Source organism: Mustelus asterias, chromosome 16 (assembly GCF_964213995.1).
Source record: "Mustelus asterias chromosome 16, sMusAst1.hap1.1, whole genome shotgun sequence".
Lineage (NCBI taxonomy): Eukaryota > Metazoa > Chordata > Chondrichthyes > Carcharhiniformes > Triakidae > Mustelus > Mustelus asterias.
Genome location: NC_135816.1, coordinates 24,048,940 through 24,072,236, shown reverse-complemented (window position 1 = coordinate 24,072,236; position 23,297 = coordinate 24,048,940).

Here is a 23,297-nt window from a genome sequence, read left to right as displayed (position 1 = left end):
CCTTAAGTGGTACACCCACAGTGCTGTTAGCAAGGGAATTCCAAGGATTTGACCCAGCAATAGTGAAGGAATGGTAATATATTTCCAAGTCAGGATAGTGAGTGACTTGGAGGGAAACCTGGAGGTAATGGTGTTCCCAAGCATCTGCTGCCCTTGTTCTTCCAGATGGCAGCAGTCATGAGTTTGGAAGGTGCTGCCTAAAGAACTTTGGAGAGTTCCCGCAGTTCATATTGTAGATGGTACACACAGCCGCCACTGTTCATTGGTGGTGGAGGGATTGAATATTTGTGGAAGGGGTAGTAATCAAGTGGGCCGCTTTGTCTTGGATGGTGTTGAGCTTCTTTAGTGTTGTTGGAGCTTCACTCATCCAGTCTGGTGGAGAATATTCCATCATACTCTTGACTTGTGTCTTGTATATGATGGCCAGGCTTTGTGGAGGCAGCTGATGAGTTACTTGCCCCAGGATTCCTAGCCTTTGACTTGCTCTTGTAGTCACAGTATTCATACAGCAAGCGTTACCATTCACCAGAACCTTAAATTGACAGCTTGACAAATACTCAGATTACAAGCGCAGATCAGAGGTTAGAAATTCTGCAACAAGTAACTCACCCACTGACTCCTCAAAGCCAGTCCATCATTTACAAGGTAAAAATCAGGAGTGTAATGGGATATTCTCCACTTGCCTGGATGAGCGCAGCTCCAGCAACACTAAAGAAGCTCAAATTAATCCAACCTGCTTGATTGGCACCCCATCCATCACCTTAAGCATTCGCTCCCTCCACCACCGATACACAATGGCAGCAGCATATATCACCGACAAGAAGTACTGCGGAAACTCTCCAAGGCTCCTGCAACAACATCTTACAAAGCCTAGAAGGACAAGGGCAGCATATACACCACCATCTGCAAGTTCTCCTCCAAGTCATTCACCAAGCAGCCTTGGAACTATATCGCCGTTCCTTGACTGTCACTTGGTCAAAATCCTGGATCTCCTTGCCTAACAGCACTGTGGGTGTACGTACATCACATAGGACTGCAGCAGTTCAAGGAGGCAGCTCGCCACCACTTTCTCAAAGGCCATTAGGGATTGACAATAAATGCTGGCCTAGCCAATGACACCCACATCCCGTAAAAGAATATTTTAAAAATGGTACGTAGGACAACTGGTGCAAATGAGCCTCAGCACAGCAGTACTAGAGAATCATTAGAATAAAAGTGGTGGAAATCATATTGCCCATTTTATATTGTGCATATTGATTATCATGCAAATGTTATGCATATAATAGAAGCTCACTTTGGTACACAAAACCAAACAGAATTGTAATATTTTCAAGAACTGCTACACTTCTGCTCAACAAAAAAATACAGACAACTCTGATCAACAGAACATTTTCTGCTGTTTGGTATCAGATGAGTGTTGTAGTCTGCCTTTTTCAATTGTGAATATCCGATTTCATAATTTATTTGTTTTAGAAAATAATTAAAATGGAATACAATCTGACTGAGAAACTGGTAAATAATACTGAATTAAGTACATTTGGCAGATTGTACAGGGCAGCATGATGGCATAGCGGTTAGCCCTGCTGCCTCACAGCGCCAGGGACCTGCGTTTAATTCCTGGATTGGGTCACTCTCTGTGTGGAGTCTGCACGTTCTCCTCGTGTCTGCGTGGGTTTCCTCCATGTGCTCCAGTTTCCTCCCACAATCCTAAAGACATACTAGTTAGGTGCATTGGCCATGCTAAATTCTCCCTCAGTATACCTAAACGGGTGCCGGAGTGTGGCGACTAGGGGATTTTCACAGTAACTTCATTGCAGTGTTAATGTAAGCCTACTTGTGACACGAATAAATAAACTTTAAACTTTAAAACAATTCAAACAGGCCTGGCTACTTATAGTTCATAGGGTAACCTCTGTTTATTTAGTAAGGTCAGGATTAGAAGTGAGAGAGCTTCAGCAATGGATGAGTCATCTCAGAGCTTTTGGTAGACAGGTGATTTACAGTTATTTTAATCAAAGATTTGGATTGATCATATATTTTGCAGCTGAAAAAAGCAAAAAACATCTTTGTAAACAAGTCCTTGATGGGATCAGCAAATCTGGAAAGAGGGCCATTAACTCCATTAGAGATATAGATTATTCAGAATCAAAGGGTTGTTTTGAAGGTAAAAGATAATTAATTTATATTTCTGGTTGGGGAAGTATTATATTCCATCTCTGTGGAGATAGGTTATATCAGAGAGGTATTCTTTTGTGTTTTCTTCTGTGAGTTTTTCTCACAGGAAAGAAGCAGTTCAGCTTAGAATCAGATAGAATCATAGAGTCATAGAGGTTTATAGTATGGAAATGGGCTCCTCAGCCCAACTTGTCCATGCCACCTTTTTTTTTAAACCTGAAGCTAGTCCCAATTGCCCGCATTTGGCCCATATCCCTCTATACCCATCTTACCCATGTAACTGTCTAAACCCTTTTTAAAAGATAAAATTGTACCGGCCTCTACTACTACCTCTGGCAGCTTGTTCCAGACACTTACCACCCTCTGCATGAAAAAATTGCCCCTCTGGACACTTTTGTATCTCTCTCTCTCCTCTCATCTTAAACCTATGCCCTCTGGTCTTGGACTCCCCTGCCTTTGGGAAAAGATATTGACTATCTAGTTGATCTATGCCCCTCATTATTTTATAGATCTCTATAGGATCACCTCTCAGCCTTCTACGCTCCAGAAAAAAAAATCCCAGTCTATCCAGCCTCTCCTTATAACTCAAACAACCAAGTCCCGGTAGCATCCTAGTAAATCTTTTCTGCACTCTTCTAGTTTAATAATATCATTTCTATAATAGGGTGAACAGAACTGTACACAGTATTCCAAGTGTGGCCTTACCAATGTCTTGTACAACTTCAACAAGACATCCCAACTCCTGTATTCAATGTTCTGATCAATGAAACCAAGCATGCTGAATGCCTTCTTCACCACTCTGTCCACCTGTGACTCCATTTTCAAGGAGCTATGAACCTGTACCCCTAGATCTCTTTGTTCGGTAACTCTCCCCAACACCCTACCATTAACTGAGTAAGTCTTGCCCTGGTTCAATCTACCAGAAAGTCTTGCCCTGGTTCAATCTACCAAAATGCATCACCTTGCATTAATCTAAATTAAACTCCATCTGCCATTCGTCAGCCCACTGGCCCAATTGATCAAGAGAGAGCTAAAGTCTGCTCGCAGCTGTAAAGGAATTGGGAGGACAGACTGACTGAATGTATCCTGTGTCTGTCCAAAGCTGGAATAAGGAGTGCAGAGGCCATTGGGAACCAGGGGCATTCCTGATGTTATAAGAACATAAGAATATAAGAAATAGGAGCAGGAAGAGGCCATCTAGCCCCACAAGCCTGCACCGCCATTCATTAAGATCGTGGCTGATCTGATAGTGGGTTCAGTTCCACTTACCCACCCGCTCCCCATAATCCTTAATTCCCTTAATGGTTAAAAATCTATCTATCTGTGACTTAAACACATTTAACGAGGTAGCCTCTACTGCTTCATTGGGCAGAGAATTCCAAAGATTCACTACCCTCTGGGAGAAGAAGTTCCTCCTCAACTCTGTTCTAAATTGACTCCCCCGTATTTTGAGGCTATGCCCCCTAGTTCTTGTTTCCATTGTAAGTGGAAATAACCTCGCTGCTTCTACCCTGTCTAGCCCCTTCATTATCTTATATGTCTCTATAAGATCTCCCCTCAACCTGCTAAACTCCAATGAGTACAGGCCCAGTCTGCTCAATCTCTCCTCATAAGCTAACCCCCTCATCTCCAGAATCAACCTGGTGAACCTTCTCTGTACCCCCTCCAAAGCTAATATATACTTTCTTAAATAATGGGACCAAAATTGTACACAGTACTCTAGGTGCGTCCTCACCAGTACCCTGTACAGTTGCAGCATGACCTCCCTGCTTTTATACTCCATCCCTCTCGCGATAAAGGCCAACATTCCATTTGCCTTCTTGATTACCTGCTGCACCTGCAAACTGAGCTTTTGTGATTCATGCACAAGGACCCCCAGTCCCTCTGCACAGTAGCATGTTGTAATTTTTCACCGTTTAAATAATAGTCCATTTTACTATTATTCCTTCCAAAGTGGATAACCTCACACATGTTAATTCACTAAACATGAATTCAGTGTGACCCAAACTTGAACTGGGAAATGCACAGTCCTGAGATTTTAAAGAAAGGTTGGAGGGTCACTTACCCAATAGCAGATGTTTCCATAAAAGTCTCCATAAAATCATGTACCTCAGAGAGTAATTGAAGAGAAATCAGAGTGAATTCTGGACAGCTGTGGCATACCTGGGTTGATTCCAGAATGTGAAATGAATGAATTCCCAAGATCTTGTATAAAGGAAGTCTTGGGTGGAGTTAGGAAGTAAAAAGGGGACTGGATTTATACTCTTAAGTCCTGGCAAACTATGGTATTATGTTAGTAATACTTGCTTTGTAGACAGAATAAAGCCTGTCTTTGTTTAAAAACTTCAAGACTTGTGGAATAATTCTTTCAGTTAATCACTGGGCAATTGAATTTCTCCTTAATTGTTAACAGTTTCCATGGAGATCACAAAAGTATGTGCAGAAAAGGCACACAGCATACATGAACAAAATGTTCCTTTTGAACCAATGTCCAATAAATATGTATGTGAGTTACTATCAAGATCCAAGTAAAATGAACAGTGTAAGCTTGTCCATTTTTACTCAATGTGCCGTGTCTTTGACATGGAACAGAAACAGTTCTCTCATATCTGTAAATTTATGGATTATATATAACTGTACAGCCTCTTAGATGCGAATGAATTGCTATTGATATCCTTCCTGAACTTATCATCTAAACCTCTGTCGCCCACGTCCTAGTTTGCATCAAATCTGGTTCTAATATCACCACTCACTGATCTTTACCGGCTCCTGGTTAAGCAAATTTCTATCTTTGTTTTCATACCCCTCATTGGTCTTACTCTAGCCCCATGTCCTTTCAAGATATCTGTGCTTCTTTACTTCTGGCTTCTTGTGCATACCTGACTTTATTTGTTCCGTGGTGGCTGTGCCTTCAGTTGTCTAGGCCCTAAGTTCTGGAATGCCCTCCCTGCATCTTTTTGCCTCTCCATCTTGCTTCCCTCTTCTAAGACACTTCAGAAAACCCACCTCTGATCACCTAAACGAATGGGTGTGATTTTCCTGCCCCACTACGCTGGTCGAGTAGCATAGTGGGGCAGAAATTTTAAGCGGGAGGATAATGTGCGATCAGGAGGCCGGCGATCGGGACAGGGGGTGCATGTCAGCCAGTCTCCCAGTATACTGGGAGATCAGCACATGCACAGTGTCCGTCTGAACAGTCTGATGCCGCCCTCTTAGGGGCATAGACAAGGTCGATAGTCAAAATCTTTTCCCAAAGGTAGGGGAGCCTAAAACTAGAGGGCATCGGTTTAAGGTGAGAGGGGAGAGATACAAAAGTGTCCAGAGGGGCAATTCTTTCACACAGAAGGTGGTGAGCTGCCAGAGATAGTAGTAGAGGCGGGTACAATTTTATCTTTTAAAAAGCATTTAGATAGTTACATGGGTACAATGGGTATAGAGGGATATGGGCCAAATGCGGGCAATTTGGTTAGTTTAGGGGTTTTTAAAAAAAAGGGCAGCATGGACAAGTTGGGCCGAAGGGCCTGTTTCCATGCTGTAAACCTCTATGACTCTCCAGTGGGATTAGGCCCCGCCTGCTCACAACAGCGTGAATCACCTGACAGCCTCTGTGTTGCACGGAATGCCATAAATTTGTTTCACTAAGCTCGCCCAAACAATGGGCGGCAAAACTGTTTTCCCACCCATTGGGCACTTAGAATTTATTTGGGAAAATCGCACCCAATATGTCAACTTTTCTTTTAGTAATGACTTTAATCAGGCGATTGGGGTTGGCCTGTTAGAATATGAACTCCCTGATTAAGGGCCAAATTGATGGGCCAATCAGGGAGCCTCTTGCTTTGTACTTAACCAGGTGTGTCAGTTCCTCTGGGACTCCGAGTGTAGACGGCTAACTGAAAGCACTCTGAATGCTGTTGTCAGACTTGTAAATAAAGGGATTTTGGTGAAGGGACTTCTGCCTCTGAGGACCTATTACACTTTTATAATGCCCCTGTGAAAATATCTTGGGACTTCTGTTATGTTGAAGACAAGTACAAGTTGATCTTAGTGCCTGCACAATTGTTGCCACAGTTACCGACCCCTCCACATGGTTAACGAGCCATGCTAAATGCAGGAGGTCACAGGGATCCTGTAAGAAAAGGAAAGGCTAATTAAACAATAAAGGAAAGTCAAAGTCTAAACCACGTATAAAACTGCTCCCGTGTGATTTGTGTTAATCACACTTGTATTGACAACGAGCAAAAGGAGGAAAATCCCATCATCACCCATGCTATCATAATGACAAAGTGCATGACACTGAAACTTCAGCTGATTTCCTTGAGCTACACAAATATAAATGGAAGCATTCTCACTGACAGCGTGACAGAATGATAGTGCTCATGAGACTAAACAAAATCAATGAGTGGTTTTGCCATTCATTACCTTTTCTGTCAGCTCTCATGTGAGGAGTTGGTTATTTTATGGAGGTTGGCCGTGATGCCTTTGCCATTTCTTTTTACAAGAAGTCACAATTAGCAGCATGCTAAATGCAACCCTTCCCCAGAGTAGTTGCTGGCTGAGGGGAGGTTTTATGTATGACATGGCGGACAAGCAAAAGGAGCAAAGAAAAAGAACTAAAAGATGAAGACAGTGTAAATCTCTACAATCTTACCCGTTCAATGGACTGACATCAATTTCTTCAAAAGCTGCTTTTCTCACCTTGTGATCTGTTCTAACAAATCTTTACGGAAGAAAAGATTTTTAAAAATGATAAATACAAAGTAACTGATAAGCTATTCTACTTTGAGTGCATATTGGGTCTGAAATATAAATGGGCCAACAGGATAAAGCTTCTTAATTTTACATTACACTTCTGCCTTGAAAGATTTTGAGTTTGATATTGATCCTCCCATGATCAGCAAGAGATTATGTTAGGATTAATTCACCGTGCACAGATCAGTGCTGTCCCAAGTGTTCATGCTTTTTATGAATCATTGAAGATTGACAGCAAGTGTCAAATGGAGTTTGCTAATAAAGGAAATATTAAAAGAAATAAGTACTGCCGATAATCTCTAAACCTAAAAGGCGTTGAGACCTTTAGGAACTGAATTTTGAAGAAGAGTTTCTTTAAAAGTAAGAGCCCACATTAAGCGATGTAGTTTAACTTTAAGGTTTACTTATTAGTGTCACAAGTAGGCTTACATTAACACTGCAATGAAGTTACTGTGAGAATCCCCTAGGCGCCACACTCCGGCGTCTGTTCGGGTACCCTGAAGGAGAATTTAGCATGGACCAATGCACCTAACCAGCACCTCTTGGGAGGAAACCAGAGCATGCAGAGGAAACTCACACGAGACAGTGACCCAAGCCGGGAATCGAACCCGGGTCCCTGGCGCCGTGAGGCCGCAGTGTTAACCACTGTGCCAGATTCTGTGCAACGTGTTGTTGAAGGAATACAGGGAGCCAAGCTGCTAGCTTTCTGCCAGCTGGATCCTTCCCACAGGCTTTTGATACCATGTCTACTCTGCAGAAGATCAATTCCAGTAGATTAATTAGTGTTCAGCAGCATTCATTCAGTACTAACGCCTCAAACTAACAATTGATGGCAGCTAGGAATAGAAAGCCAGCTGCCATTTACTGATTCCCGAGATGTAGAACTTGACATTGATTGTTGGAAAATCGTTGCTTGTTTCTCTGTTGTTTTTCTCGTCTCTGATGTCTCTACAAGTTTTGGAAACTTGTCTTCAGTCATCAGAGGTTTATATAATGTGAAGGTTCCCCGCCTTCCTGCATTTTCAGGGGATAAAAGCCTATTGAGTTTTAAATAGATATGGAACTACAGCCCTGGCTTTTGGTCGTGGATTCATGCTTTGTGACCTGTTCATGCTAGTCGATTCCTGGGATGGCGGCAGGTCTGTCATATGAGGAGAGACTAAGTCGGTTAGGATTGTATTCACTGGAGTTTACAAAAATGAGAGGGATCTTATAGAAACTTATAAAATTCTAACAGGGTTAAACAGGGTGGATTCAGAAAGAATGTTCCCGATGGTGGGGGGGAATCCAGAACGAGGGGTCGTGGTTGGGGATAAGGGGTAAACCTTTCAAGGTTGAGGTGAGGAGAAATTTCTTCACCCAGAGAGGGTGGTGAATCTGTAGAATTCACTACCACAGAAAGTAGTTGAGGCCAAAACATTGTGGGTGGGATTTTCCGGCTGCGCCCACTCCGAAACCGGAAAATCCCATCCGAGGTCAATGGACCTTTCCATCGTCCACCCCTCGCCCACCACAATTCCCGTGGTGGCTGGAATGGGAAAATTCACCCATGTGTGGTTTCAAGAAGAAATTAGATATAACTCTTGGGGCTAAAGGGATCAAGGGCTATGGGGGGAAGGAGGGATCAGGATATTGATTTTGATGATCAGCCATGATCATAATGAATGGCGGAGTGGGCGCAAAGGGCCGAATGGCCCACTCCTGCTTCTGTTTGCTATGTTTCTATGTTGTAATCAAAATAGGAAGAACAAAGGAAATGGAGCAGGTGAACAGGAAGGTTAATTCAAGGAGTCTGGGCTCAGAGACCAGGCAGCAGTGCTACAGGGAATCCAATGACTTCATGTGGGTAGTCATGGTCCGTGAATGCATCTTCAAATGGCATCCCATAGCACCAATCTCTCACGCTGCTCAATTCTCCATGCCCTGTCACTCACCTTGCTGCACTCCCTGGTACTCCTGACACACACCTAACACAGTAAGAAGTTTAACAACACCAGGTTAAAGTCCAACAGGTTTATTTGGTAGCAAAAGCCACACAAGCTTTCGAGGCTCTGAGCCCCTTCAAACACAGTAAGAAGTTTAACAACACCAGGTTAAAGTCCAACAGGACACACCTAACATCCAGATATTTCACCTCATCCTCACACAGCCTATCAATGCTGTCAGCTTCCCACTTACCACTTGCTGCATCCACATGCCTCCAGATATAAAGGTATCACAATCCCAGACACTCTGTCCTCTCTATTGCAGGACAAAATTGCACACAATAAAAGGGAACAGAACAAAACCATCTGCGGACAAGAGTGCCTGCACTTCTTGAGCTCTACAGAGGAGATGGCTCTTAACACCAAGGGGCTGATGGCAGCAGCCCTCATGTCATCCAGCATCACTGAGAACATTGAGGACAACAGTATGTACCTACTCAATTCTCAACTCCCAGCTCACCATCATCCCTCTAACAGACCTGATGAACAATTGATAGGACGATTGACAATGGACCTCTCTTGCTTCCCACCCACTCCTTCGCCTTACTTCCCCTTCTGAGTTCCTGTTTTCAGATACCCAAAAATTGCTCCAATAAAAGCAAAATGCTGCAGATGCTGGAAACCTGAAAGAGCTTGTTTTGTACAAGGTGCCTCGTTTATTTTCATCAACTGCTCGGAGTTTGGGATTTTGTAATTAATTCCGATTAATTGTGATGAATGAACCTTAACAGTTTGGTTGCCATGTTTGGTAAGTACTGTCTCACCATCACAACTGATTACACTGTCAGGGCCATTCCATTTCTCATGACACTCCCTTTTATAGCATACTAAATCTCCTGCATTGAGTTTGTCTCAGCTAGTTGTAATACAATGCTTCAGTGCCTTCTGGATTTTCTTTGAGATCTCAGCCTTGACAAAAAGTCACGTCCCTGCATATAAAACAGTCAAGAGCGCAGAAAAAAATTGAATAAATTGTGGTATCTTTGATCAGAGGAGAACTATCACCTCGAACAGAAGGTAACTGGGATTTCACCCGTAGACTAATAGGTAAGGATTATGCTCTTTCACCATCTGTAGCGAGTTATTTGCATTGACTGCCCACACCTTAACGTGTGCTCTGCCATTTTCCACAATGAGTGCCAGGATTTTTGTTCTCCGTCTAAAAAAAACATTTTCTTAGTTTTCAATCTTCACCTTAAAGCAACTATCCCCATATACCAAGTTATAATTCAGAAGGCCCAGTGGTGAAGGATAGAACTGGACCCAATTTTTACACACTTTAAAGTTTAAAGTTTATTTATTAGTGTCACAAGTAGCCTCACATTAACCCTGCAATGAACTTACTGTGAAAACCCCCTAGTCGCCACACTCTGGTGCCTGTTTGGGTACGCTGAGGAAGAATTTAGCATGGCGAGCACACCTTTCAGATAGTGGGAGGAAACCGGAGCAGCCAGAGGAAACCCACGCAGACACGGGGAGAACGTGCAGACTCCGCACAGACAGTTACCCAAGCCGGGAATCGAACCCGGGTCCCTGGCTCTGTGAGGCAGAAGTGCGAACGTGTAAGCATTCATTTATAGAGGTATACATCACAAGCATGAACCTCCTGGCCCCAACCACCTCAGTTTCAAGCTGTCCCTTTTTGTAGGGGCACAAATGAATCCCCGGGTAATATCCACCACAGGCGTACAAGTAAATACATTTAATGTACAATAACCAGGAAGTGGGCCTCACTTGTATCATGAGTAGGTGAATATAATATAATTCAACTAAGCTGAGATAAGGACATGATCTCTCTTCATACACCCCTTATTCTGGACAGACCTTTGCATTCCTGCCGCAAACCTATCCTTTCCCTTATTTGGTTTTGTGATCTGCTTGAAAGGATAAAGTCTGAAACTATTGAGTAGAATCAGTTGTACAACCTCACTGACTAATCAACAGCATTGAAAAAAAATCCAATCTGCAATACTTGGTCAATCTCTTGGGTGACCGAAGCCCACGCAACTCAGTTCATCAACAGTTTAATTCTCGGCGTTTACCTTGTATGGGTGAGAAACTCATGTGTGATGAATGATTTGTTTGACACCATAACTACGCAGGAATCCTCTCCAGTATAAATAAATAAATAGACCTACGTCGTCACTTGGGAAATAGCATGCTTGTCCTTGTTAAAGTAATTATCAACAAAGCGTCAGGCAAGAAATATGATTTTTGTCACTGAGGGATATCCAATCATTCACGTGTAACCTGATCCTTAATCTGACATTCTGTCGAATGTTTATTTTTAGATTGCTGCTAAATTGATGCTTTGTTCACAAATTTGATATTGTGTTCATAAAGCATTCTCCTGCTCTTGCAATCTTTACTGTATATCGTGTAACCATAAGGGAAAAAAAACAGAAACCATATAAAAGTAAATGTGAGATAACTGATGAGTGCTTTATCATCATCTGAGCCATTAGATGAGACTATTTCAGCTACAACCACATTCATACTCACCGTTATTTATTGTGATATAGATAGATGTTATTTTCAAGCATGCAAATTAATTCTGATCTGTTGCTCTCATATAATGTATGAAATATTATGGATTCCCCGCTGTTTTGTGCTTTTCTGTTAGTATGACAGGCAGGGAAGGGACACAAACTCCCACCAACAAGTCATAAGGTTTAAATTATGAATGCCAGAAGTATATCGTAATTTGGGTGTTCAAAATAGAAATGATTAGGATTGAATAGAAATGTCGAGAATGGGGAGATGAAAGTATAAGTTGGAGCCAATTTTTCGCATTGAAGTTAATCTATAATATTGTCATATCTGCCCTAGTCGTCCATTCGAGAGTTGTAGCAGCTAAGGGTTGGAGCGAATTGTTTGTCTACCCTCTCAGAAAATGAATATTACATGGGAGAAGGGGAATTAAAGATAGGAACATAGGCACAGGAGTGCACCATTTAGTCCTTTGAGCCTATCCACCGTCCAATGAGCTCATGACTGATATGCGACATAACTCAATATACTGGTTCAGTATTGTACGATATTCTTTACTAAGCTGCAGTAACAACAATCCAGCAATAAGGTTCAAAATTAACAATTCGCCGAGCATCAAATGTCATCTGCAGAAGGGTCCCAGGTTTCTGCCACCCTTTTTGTGTAGAAGCAGTTCCTATTTTCACTCTTGAAAAATCTAATTCGAATTTTTAGACCACGTCCCCATATCTGGAATTCTCCATTTAGTGAAAACAGTTTCTCTCTACATACCTAGTCTATTGTCCTTTATATCTTAAAAGCTTCAACGCAAAACACCTTTAACCTCCGAACCTTCAGGGAATCCAATTAGTTTGGTACCATCTGGATGACTCAACTCCAGATCTCATTGCAGCATTGTCTCAAACATAGAGAAAAGAATTCCAGAGGTGAGGTGAGAGTGACTGCCTTTGACATCAAGGCAGCCTTTGACTGAGTGTGGCATCAAGGAGCCCGAGTAAAATCAAAGCTAATGGGAATTGGGGGAGAACTCTGCATTGGTCATAGTCAAACCTAGCACAAAGGAATAAAACAGAATATGCTGAAAATGCTCAGCAGGTTTGATGGCGTCAATGTAGCAAGAGTTAACATTTCAGGTCTGATGCATGATATAACACACGAGAGGCTGGATGTACTCAGGAAATAAAGGCTTTTATTGCCAACAATAACAGAGCTACTATATACAGTATACGATCCCAGACTAAAGGGTCACCAGGCAGAGCAGTGACCTTTATACCTCTCCCAGGAGGCGGAGCCAACTGGGGTGTACCATAGGACTATATTAACAGGTAGAACAGCCCAACCCTAACCCCAACAGTAACATATCTACAGACTCATAGTACTGGCCAGACCATGGCTCAGCACTACCTGGTGGGAACCAACAATGGTTCACCACAAGGTCAATGACCTTTCTTCATAGCTCTAGCACAATGGGTGATAGTTGTTGGAGGCCAATCATCTTCGCCACAGGACAGTTTCTCAGAGCAGCTTTCCAGACACAACCATCTTCAGCTGCTTCATCAATGACACCTCTTCCATCATAAGGTGAGAAATGGGGATGCTGCTGATGATTGCACAGTTTCCTTTCCATTTGCAACTCCTCCTGTCCATTTCCATATGCAGCAAGACCTGGGCAACGTGCAGGCATGGGCTGATAACTAGTAAGTGCCAGGCAATGACAATCTCCAGCAAAAACAGAAAATGCTGGAAAACCTCATCAGGTCTGACAGCATCTGTGGAGAGAGAATAGACCCTACGTTTCGAGTCTGGATGACCTGTTAAGATTGGCTATTCTCTCTCCACAGATGCTGTCAGACCTGCTGGGATTTTGCAGCATTTTCTGTTTTTGTTTCAGATTCCAGCATCCGCAGTATATTACTTTTATTGTAGTGACAATCTCCAACAAGGTCAAAACTAATCATCTCCCCTTGACATCTAATGGCATTACCATCACTGAATTTTTCCATCATCAACGTCCTGGAAGTTACCACTGATCAGAAACTTAACTAGATTAGCCACTTGAATACTATAGCTTCAAGTGCAAGCCAGAGTTTTGGAATTCTGTGACGAGTAATTCACCCCCTGACTCGTCAGAGCCTGTCCATCGTCTATAAGGCACAACTCAAGTCTGTTGGAACATTTTCCACATTCCTGGACGAGTGCTTTACAATAACACTTTAGAAACTCTATACTATCCATGACAAAACAGCCCATCTGATCAGGGTTCCATTTGCCATTTTAAATAATAGGATCCTGCATCACCAATGCACAGTGGCAGCCATGTGTACCATGTACAAGACGCACTGCAGTAACTCACCAAGGCTACTTTGACAGCACCTTCGACAGCTGGCTCCCACATATAGCTTCACTCAGAACTCCCCTGTGTCTGTTCTCTTTCTGTTGAAAAGCAACCAAACTTTAGAGCCCTACTTGTTCTGATCACTGGCTGAAATCCAATCTTCTCGTCTATTTATGCTTCTTAATTAGCTTCCATTTACTTAGCAACTTAAGGCACAAATTCATTTCTCAGAAATCTGATGTAACAGCCAGGAAATCCAATTAACCAACTCCTTCCCCCAGAAAGCTGGACTTGGTTTCTGTTTCAGCTACAAATAATCTTGAAGAAATTGGATTTGAAACCATTTAATCGCATTAACCTTTTTAGAAAAAAAGAAAACTTTACTGAAGGGTTCCTATGTTTCAAAGTATGACAAATTCTTAGCTCCATAAAAACTTTAACAAATAACTTATTACATACTGTAAAGCTAAGATTTTCCCCTTTTCTTACGCTTCACAATTATGCATGTATTTACGAGATTAGGAGCATAACCAAAAACAAAACCAAAAAAGGTGACAACTGGATTTAGAATTAAACTTGCATGAATTCCCAAGGTCTCAATTATCCTGCAAGCAATGGTATACTTTACTATTTGGTTAATTCACTTTATTTCAGTCTTTTCAAAAAATCTCCCTCTTCATTTTGCATTTTTAAAATAGTTTTTGTCCTTCTTTAAGATGTTGTATTTCACTAGCTTACTCCTTGCGTGGAGTTTCAGAACTTGCATAAGGTGGGCCCTGGGATAGCATTTGTAAGGGATCCAAAGGCTTTATAATTTGTTTAGTCTGGTCACTCTGTTAAACATAGAAACAGAGAAACATGGAAACTAGAAGCAGGAGGAGGCCATTTGACTCTTCAAGCCTGCTCCGCCATTCATTATGATCCTGGCTGATCATCAAATTCAATATCCTGATCCCCCTTCCCCGCCCATATCCCTTGATCTCTTTAGCCCCAAGAGCTATATCTAATTTCTTCTTGAAATCAGACAACGTTTTGGCCTCAACTACATTCTATGGTAGTAAATTCCACACATTCACCACTCTCTGGATGAAGAAATTTCTCCTCACCTCAGTTCCAAAAGGTTTACCCCTTATCCTCAAACTATGTTCTGGACTCCCCTACCTTTGGGAACATTCTTTCTGAATCTACCCTGTCTAACCCTAAAGGACAACATTGCTTCTTGCTGGCTTCTGGGTACTGCTATGAACTGAAACACAGGGAGAAATTCCTCAATCATGTCACTTCATATTCTTTGGATTCAGCCATTTCCACTGCTTATCTTTAAAGCCAGACAGCAAACTACCATCATGGTTTCAGTCTTTCTCTTTTAAAACGAGGCTCTGAATTATTCTGCTCAGGTTCTAACTTCTGATTCCTATGTTTTTTTCCTTGTGTCTGCATGTTTTTAATGTCCAAACCTTTCGAAAGAATGTTTCAACCAACTAAACATCCATGAGGTCCTCCGTCACAACTGAATTCACCTCATGTTATTTAAATTCAAAAGCATCTTTAACTGCAAATTCTTCCCACCAGCTGACCTTTAAATCTTTTTTAGGTGACACTTGTTTGATTCTGCTCCCTTTTGTACACACAACTTATTTTGGCACGGTGGCACAGTGCTTAGCACTGCTGCCTCACAGCACCAAAGACCCGGGTTCAATTCCTGGCTTGGGTCACTGTCTGTGTGGAATTTGCACGTTCTCCCCGTGTCTGGGTGGATTTTCTCCAGGTGCTCTGGTTTCCTCTCACAGTCTGAAAGATGGGCGGCGCGGTAGCACAGTGGTTAGCACTGCTGCTTCACAGCTCCAGGGACTTGGGTTCGATTCCCTTGGCTTGGGTCACTGTCTGTGTGGTGTTTGCACATTCTCCTCGTGTGTCTGCGTGGGTTTCCTCCGGGTGCTCCGGTTTCCTCCCACAGTCCAAAGATGTGCAGGTTAGGTTGATTGGCCATGCTAAAATTGCCCCTTAGTGTCCTGAGATGTGTAGGTTAGAGGAATTAGCGGGTAAATATGTAGGGATATGGGAGTAGGGCCTGGGTGGGATTGTGGTCGGTGCAGACTCGATGGGCCAAATGGCCTCGTTCTGCACTGTAGGGTTTCTGTGATTTCTATGATGTGCTGGTTAGGTGCATTGGCCGTGTTAAATTCTCCCTCAGTGTATCCGAATAGGCACCGGAGTGTGGCGACTAGGGGATTTTCACCGTAACTTCATTGCAGTGTTAATGTAAGCCTACTTGTGACAATAAATAAACTTAAACTTAAACTTTTTCTGTCAGATAATGGCCGGGATTATCCAGCCATTCATTCCCCGCCACCGCTGTCAACACGGACGGAGAATTTGGTTCTCAGCTAAATCTCTGTTCGCTGCAGCGGGACTGGAGAATCCCAGCTCTGGGCAGGGTTGGAGGATTTGTCCCAATGTCTAAAATCTGGGCAGGAATTCTCCAGTCTCGCATGCCCCACTACCACTGCCAGCGAGAACAGAGAATTTGCCGCTCAGCATAATCTCTGCAGTAGGTCTGGAGAATCACAGCCATGAGCGAGGTCAGAGGATTCTGTCTCTGATCTCCCAGTGTCTTCATTTATCCGAATTAGCTTATGTTTTGTTAGCAGCCCAAGGCGCAGGTTCATTTCTTAGAAGTCCGATGTCATAGCCAGGAAATCCAATTTACAAACTAGTGCTCCCAGAAACTTGGACCTGATCTATATTCCAGCTCAGGACAGTCCTAAAAAATATATACAGGCTTTGAAACAATTTCATCACACCTTGTTATTAGGCTAAAATTGTTTTATAGAGAAGAAATATCTGAAATTAGTCGGCACTAACTATTTTCTTACATAATATATCTGCCTCAGCCTGGATGCTCTGAAAAGCTCCCTCAGGCCAAAGAGAAACTGAGAATGTGTTGCTATTTTGTTGTTTCAAATTGAAAACCATAAGAACTGGAGACAGGGGCCTGGACTTTCACAAAATTGGCTCTCAATGGGCGGCCCGGTAGCACAGTGGTTAGCACTGCTGCTTCACAGCTCCAGGGACCTGGGTTCGAATCCCGCTCGGGTCGCTGTCTGTGTGGAGTTTGCACATTCTCCCTGTGTCTGCGTAGGTTTCCTCCGGGTGCTCCGGTTTCCCCCCACAGTCCAAAGATGTGCGGGCTAGGTTGATTGGCCATTCTAAATTGCCCCTTAGTGTTCCAGGATGCATAGGTTAGAGGGGTTAGTGGGTAAATATGTAGGGATATGTGGATAGGGCCTGGGTGGGATTGTGGTCGGTGCAGACTCGATGGGCTGAATGGCCTCTTTCTGCACTGTAGGATTCTATGATTTCTATGATTTCTAACTAGAGAGCCATTTAAAATTCTGAGATTCTCATCATCATTACCAGTCAGCCAATTTTCGGCAGAGTGGAATAAAGGTGCAGGTAGCATGTCTGCACTCCAGACTCTCGAGCTGGCCAGCTCCATTGTCGGGGTAGGCATTTCCTAAACCCCACCTCCCCCCGTCATTTCCATGGAGTCGGGCATGTTTCTCCATGACCCATAGTTCATGACCCTTCAGAGGCCATTCAACCTGTCGGCATTATGCAAGCTTGGCTGAGAGCCCTGACCAATGAAAGCATGAACTTAGCAGGGATTCTGTTTTGACAAGTGAAGTTAATAGTTGACTTTGCTTGATTGACAGTTTTAATTGGTTCTAATAAGTTGTTCGTTCTGTGCCCTAGTTTGTCAATGCCTTCTTGTTTATTTGGACAAGATAACGAGCTGTGAAGTGTTTGAAGTTGTTGTTATTGATACTTTAATGGTCTATCCAATCAATGCTTTATAAGAACAGCACTGTTTTTTCAAAGAACACTTTTGAATGGATTTTTTTCTCTCAACATTTCCACCTTTGCCATTGTCATTACATGACTCATTGGTTTTGCACATGTTGCATACTGAGTGAATAGTAATCGAAAGGGCATTGAATTGGCATTGAATTGGCATCAAGGGGCCATGGGGAGAGGGTATGAGGGCCAGAGGCCTAATTGTTTTTATTAGTACAGAGACAATGACCCAGCGAGAGGTCTTCTAATTTACTAGGATGCTGCTGGGACTTGATGATTTGAGTTATAATGAGAGGCTGGATCGACTGGGATTTTTTTCCCTGGAACGTAGGAGGCTTAGGGGTGATCTTAAAGAGGTCTATAAAATAATGAGGGGCATAGATAAGGTAGATAGTCAACATCTTTTCCCAAAGGTAGGGGAGCCTAAAACTAGAGGCCATAGGTTTAAGGTGAGAGGGGAGAGATGCAAAAGGGTCCAGAGGGGCAAATTTTTCATTCAGAGGCCTGGAATGAGCTGCCGAAGGCAGGAGTAGAGGCAGGTACAATTTTGTCTTCTTAAAAGCATTTAGACAGTTTCATGGGTAAGATGAGTATAGAGGGATTTGGGCCAAACGTGGGCAATTGGGATTAGCTTACTGGTGAAAATTGGGCGGCATGGACAAGTTGGGCCGAAGAGCCTGTTTCCATGCTGTAAACCTCTATGACTCTATCTTTGACTCTAACCAGCCAGTCTTGACACTCACATATTACTGTGGCCCAATTCCATCTCACACCAGCCTCTCAAGAGTGAAATTTGTGCCCTTAGATGTTCTTTCATTCACTAGTTTCTTAAAATGGTTCTGACTAATCGTACGGTAATAAAGCTAAAGATAAAAGAAAACTGGAATGAATTGAAGGAGGACAGGTGAGCCCAGAGGGCCAAATCTTCAAGTGTTGAACTTTTGTCAAGTTTCCATTCCGTTTCTGATACATTGCGGTGTGCCTTTTTAACAGCAGGGCCGCTGGAGTCACTCTGCTGCTTCTATTTGTGTTGTTCCTTTTTTTAATTCTGAAAGGCCAGTCGAGCAAGGTTCAAGTGCCTGACAGCCTGTGACATGCGGTTAATGCCACCAGGAAATGTAATATTTCTTTAAAATTGTCTGCAGGCCAACCCTTGCACTGTAGTTTAATTCTGTTTTGACTGCATTTGCTTCAGAGAAGCAGAGGTCAGATGCTACACTCTGCATGGAAGCTTCTCCAACCTCACTTCCCTCCCCCTCCGGTTGGAAGAACTTTCTTCATTATGGCCAACTGAACCTTGAAAGTCCAATTTTCAGGCAGTCATTTTTTCTCAACAAACCCACTGGTTTTCCAAACTGCTGTTGACTGTATGCTGTTGCCTGGCAGCCTACTGCAGAAATGTTCCTGTGTTTTATTATTAGGGAGAAATGCCTTTGACTTTTATGAGTTGCTTTTCCTGCTGTGGGCTTTTCTTTTTTTTAAAAAATGAAAAGCAAAGCAGCTGGCCTGATGATTCAGAACAGAACCAAACCAGAGAGGTTCAGCTGGGAGGCAGCAGAGGTTCTTCAGTTTTAATTTTTAAAGTTTATTTATTCGTGTCACAAGTAGGCTTACACTGACACTGCAATGAAGCTACTGTGAAAATCCCCTATTCGCCACACTCTGGCTCCTGTTCGGGTGCACTGAGGGAGAATTTAGCATGGCCAATGCACCTAAGTAGCACGTCTTTCAGACTGTGGGAGGAAACCGGAGCACCGGAGGAAATCCACACAGACACGGGCAGAACATGCAGACTCCGCACAGACAGTGACCCAAGCCGAGAGTCGAACCCAGGTCCTTAGCTTTATGAGGCAGCAGTGCTAACCACTGTGCCTTTACTTAGTGTCCTAGGTTAGGAGAGGAAAATCCAAGTGCCATTCCGAGTTGTTATTAATTTTGCCCGCTGGAAGATACACAGTGCTGGGCTTTGGGTGAGAAGGTGAGATTTCCTTTATCCCACTTTATCTTTTTCTCCTGACACAGCACATCAGTGCCTTAATAATGGGTTGCACCAAGTACCAAGGGCAATGTCTGACCTCCAGCGCCTTCTCTTTATCACCAAACAACTTGCAGAACCAGCTTACTCATGTGAACGTCTTATCGTTTCATCCCCACAGCAAAAAACAGGCTTCAAGAGATGTTTTTCACTTCTGGAGGGCAGATTGATACCACACAGAGCCTTTTCCCACTGGGTCATGATATTATCTCACTGCTGGCTAAAAGCCCAGATCATTGAGGAGTTTGGACTTTTCCAAGTTAATATATTTCTCTCAACACAGCGCTGGGTGATCATTAAGACACTTGGTCCATTTTTCTGCTAACGTATGAACTTCATATTTTTTAATCATTGCTGGTTTTCAAAAGTTGGTTTTTTTTTGCTCAAGTTTCTGCGCAAGCTATTGGCAAGCATAATTTCTGACATGAACCATCGCAATCGAGCGATGTTTTAGAATGCATTTCTTTTTTTGAAAAACAGCATTAAATAATATTCTTCATTTTTAGGAGCTGTACTCTGGTGCCGTTTCATTTATAAAACTGAAAATGGGTTCACCACAAAAATTAAGCATCTTCAATCCATGTAGTCAATCCTCTCGTAACCTTGGACACTAAGTAAAGGTACAGTGGTTAGTACTGTGAGCAACCCAATTTTATATAGCTGAAAATGAGTTTAGCAAACTCCACGGAAGCATTTGCGAGTTACATTAATGTATAGTAGTCAGTTCAGTTACTTAGTAAACTGAAAAAAAATTTATACATTTTTTAAAAAATTGACCTTGCGTTTAAAGAGAAAGATCAATTTTAAGAGCCTCCTCATAGGCCTGTAAATGGGTGCAATTAGCGGAAACTCGCCATGACGATTAATTTGACCTGGAGATGAGGCCATTTTCTCAGTGGAATTGATTTCAGCAGAATGTTTTGTTTCAACCAGTGCAAAATTTTGCGAAAACTTTATTTGCAGGACACAATTAGTGCTTGTCATAAGACCACAAGACATAGGAGCAGAATTAGGCCACTGGGCCCATCAAACTTGCTCCGCCATTCAATCATGGCTGATATTTTTCTCATCCCCATTCTCCTGCCTTCTCCCATAACCCCTGATCGCCCTATTAATCAAGAACCTATCTATCTCTGTCATTTCCTGATCTTTCGCACAGATTTGGCCAGTTTGGGTGAATTGGCCTGATGAAGCGATACAATCTGGCGGATAATAGAGAACATTTCAGAGGTAGTAACCGTCAGTCAGTTCGGTCATGCACAGTTAAGGTAAATGACAAAGTGGATCTTGGGCGCAATTTTACTGACCAGTCACGCCACGCTCCTGCTGCAGCGAAGTCGGAGAATTTGGCACCAGCCAAATCTCCGTTCACTGCAGCGGGATGGGAAAATCCCACCAGTGTGAATGGCCGTAACGTTCCAGCCCTTTCTTTCACTAAGCTGACATGTGATTTGGCAAAAGTGGATTGGAAACAGCTACTTGAGACTGAGTCAGAGCAGTAGAATACATTTCAGGAAGAGGTAAAGAGGCCTCAGAACAAATTATGTTCCCACTCAGGATCATGTGAGGCTTCCACATGTTCTTCAGGTGGGATAGAGAATCCAGAATAGGATAAGGCAAAAAAGGAAAGTGTATTTCGGATAATCAAAACTTAATATTCTAGAAATCGTAAAGCAATGCAGAAGGTGCAGAATGGAAATTAAAACAGAAATTAGGAAATCAAAAAGCAGCATGAAAACTATTGGCAAGTAAACTCAAAGAAAGCTGAATGGCTCTGCAGCCATTCAACCCTCTGAGGAGTGTTAATTGTCTACCCTCTTCCACCCTCACGTGGGAAGGAAGTCTCCTGTCCAAGAGCTTTTGGTCGTTTGATTGGCCAGCTCTCGAGTTCTAACAGTTCCAACAGGAACAATGGCCACTGTTGGGACTGCACCAAGTACTAGAAACAAATTATTGAGATTCTGGGATGGGGTCTGGAGTCTGTCCACAGGAGCAGGAGAGAAGTTCCTTGGGGGAGGTGCCAGGGTGTTGGGGGCCGGGTTGCAAAAGCCAGTGGGGGGAGGCGGTGGGGAAGAAGGTAGAACTTGGGTTAGAGCTAAATGGGAAAGGGGGCCTGTGAGGGAGGTGCCCCCCTTTCCCACTGGAGGCCTCAGCAGGCCATCACTGACCTCCTACTGAGCTGAAGATTATGGCTCATGGGAAGCATCCCTTAAACAGTCATTAATTGGCTATTTAAAGCCCTCAATTGGAGTGAGGGCAGGATGGTCACCCTAGACAACCTCTGCCAGGTTGGGGGTGGGCAGGTATTTGGGTGGGGGTCCCGTGTCTGTGGTGGAGGAGCTCTGTAGTGGGGGGAATTCCATGGTGAGGGGTGGTTTGTGGAGGAGGTGTTCAATTCTTATTTTCAATTAAGGCACTCTTTAAAAGAGAAGAAAATAGGAGCAAAAAGGTCAGTGCTCAATGGAAGCTGCGGGGGAGTGGGGGATTGTTATGGGAGAAACAAAGAAAACAAAAAGCAAAAAAGGGGTGTCCTCCTCCATCTTGATCCCTTTTTTGTTTTTTTTTATTCCAATGCAATCCCCCCACCCCCACTAACAAGCCACCTGCCACTTGAGCTTTGCTTTCACTGAACATTGACCTTTGTTCTCCTATTAACACTTTCTGTTATCTTACCTTTATGCCACCATCTGCACCTTCTTTAGTCCTTAATGCTACTATTAACACTCTCTTTGTCTTGGATCCATGCCATCTTCAATAGTCTCTCCTTAGTTGTGACCTATCCCTTACCTTCTATTCTGCTCCATCTTCTCCAACATCCTCATTCCAATTAGATAATCCATCACGTTTCTATCCCTCTTCAACTCTGAAGACAGTCATACAGACACGAAACGTTAGCTTTGTTTCTCTCTCCACAGATACTACCAAACTTGCTGAGTTTACCCAGCATTTTCTGTTTTTATTTCAGATTTCCAGTACCTGCAGTATTTTGCTTTTACCTTGTGCCAATTAGCATTGTTGAGGCCACAATTAGGAGCAATTCTGCCTCCTCACTTCCAGCTTGCCAGCAGTAGAATGACGCTCCTTGTATGTGGAGGCCGCCAGCTTGATGGAAGCACCCTCTGGCAGGCTGGGAGGCCATCCAACTGGAGACGCCATGTTGCAAAGACAAGGCTGCGTTCGCGAAGGACCACGAATGTGATTCGGTCAAGGGATTTCTCCTCTGGTCCAAATCACCGAGCAATATGGATGTTTGCTATTTGATTTTTCAGTGTTGAGGTGCCCTCGTAGTCCTAGGCCTGTCTCAGCAGCCCCTAACTCACCCAACTTTAGACCTGCTTGGCTCTGATTCGGCTGACGGGCTCGGGAACTCGCTCACATCCTGAAAAGTTCCTTTGCGTAAAATAAAACAACCAATAAACACAAACCGACGTATTAACAAATTAAATGGTGGGGGCATGGGAGGGTGTGTTGTGAGGGCGGTAGACCCTTAAAGGGACACTACAACTAAAGATCTAGGGCAGGATTTTATGGCTTCGCTCGTCCCGAAACCGTAAAATCCCGTCCGATGTCAACGGAGATTTCCCTTGTCTTCCCCTCGCCCGCTCCAATTCCGTGACGGGCGAGGTGGTAAAATTCCAGCCCAAATCTCAAAGGAAACTGAAACACTTTC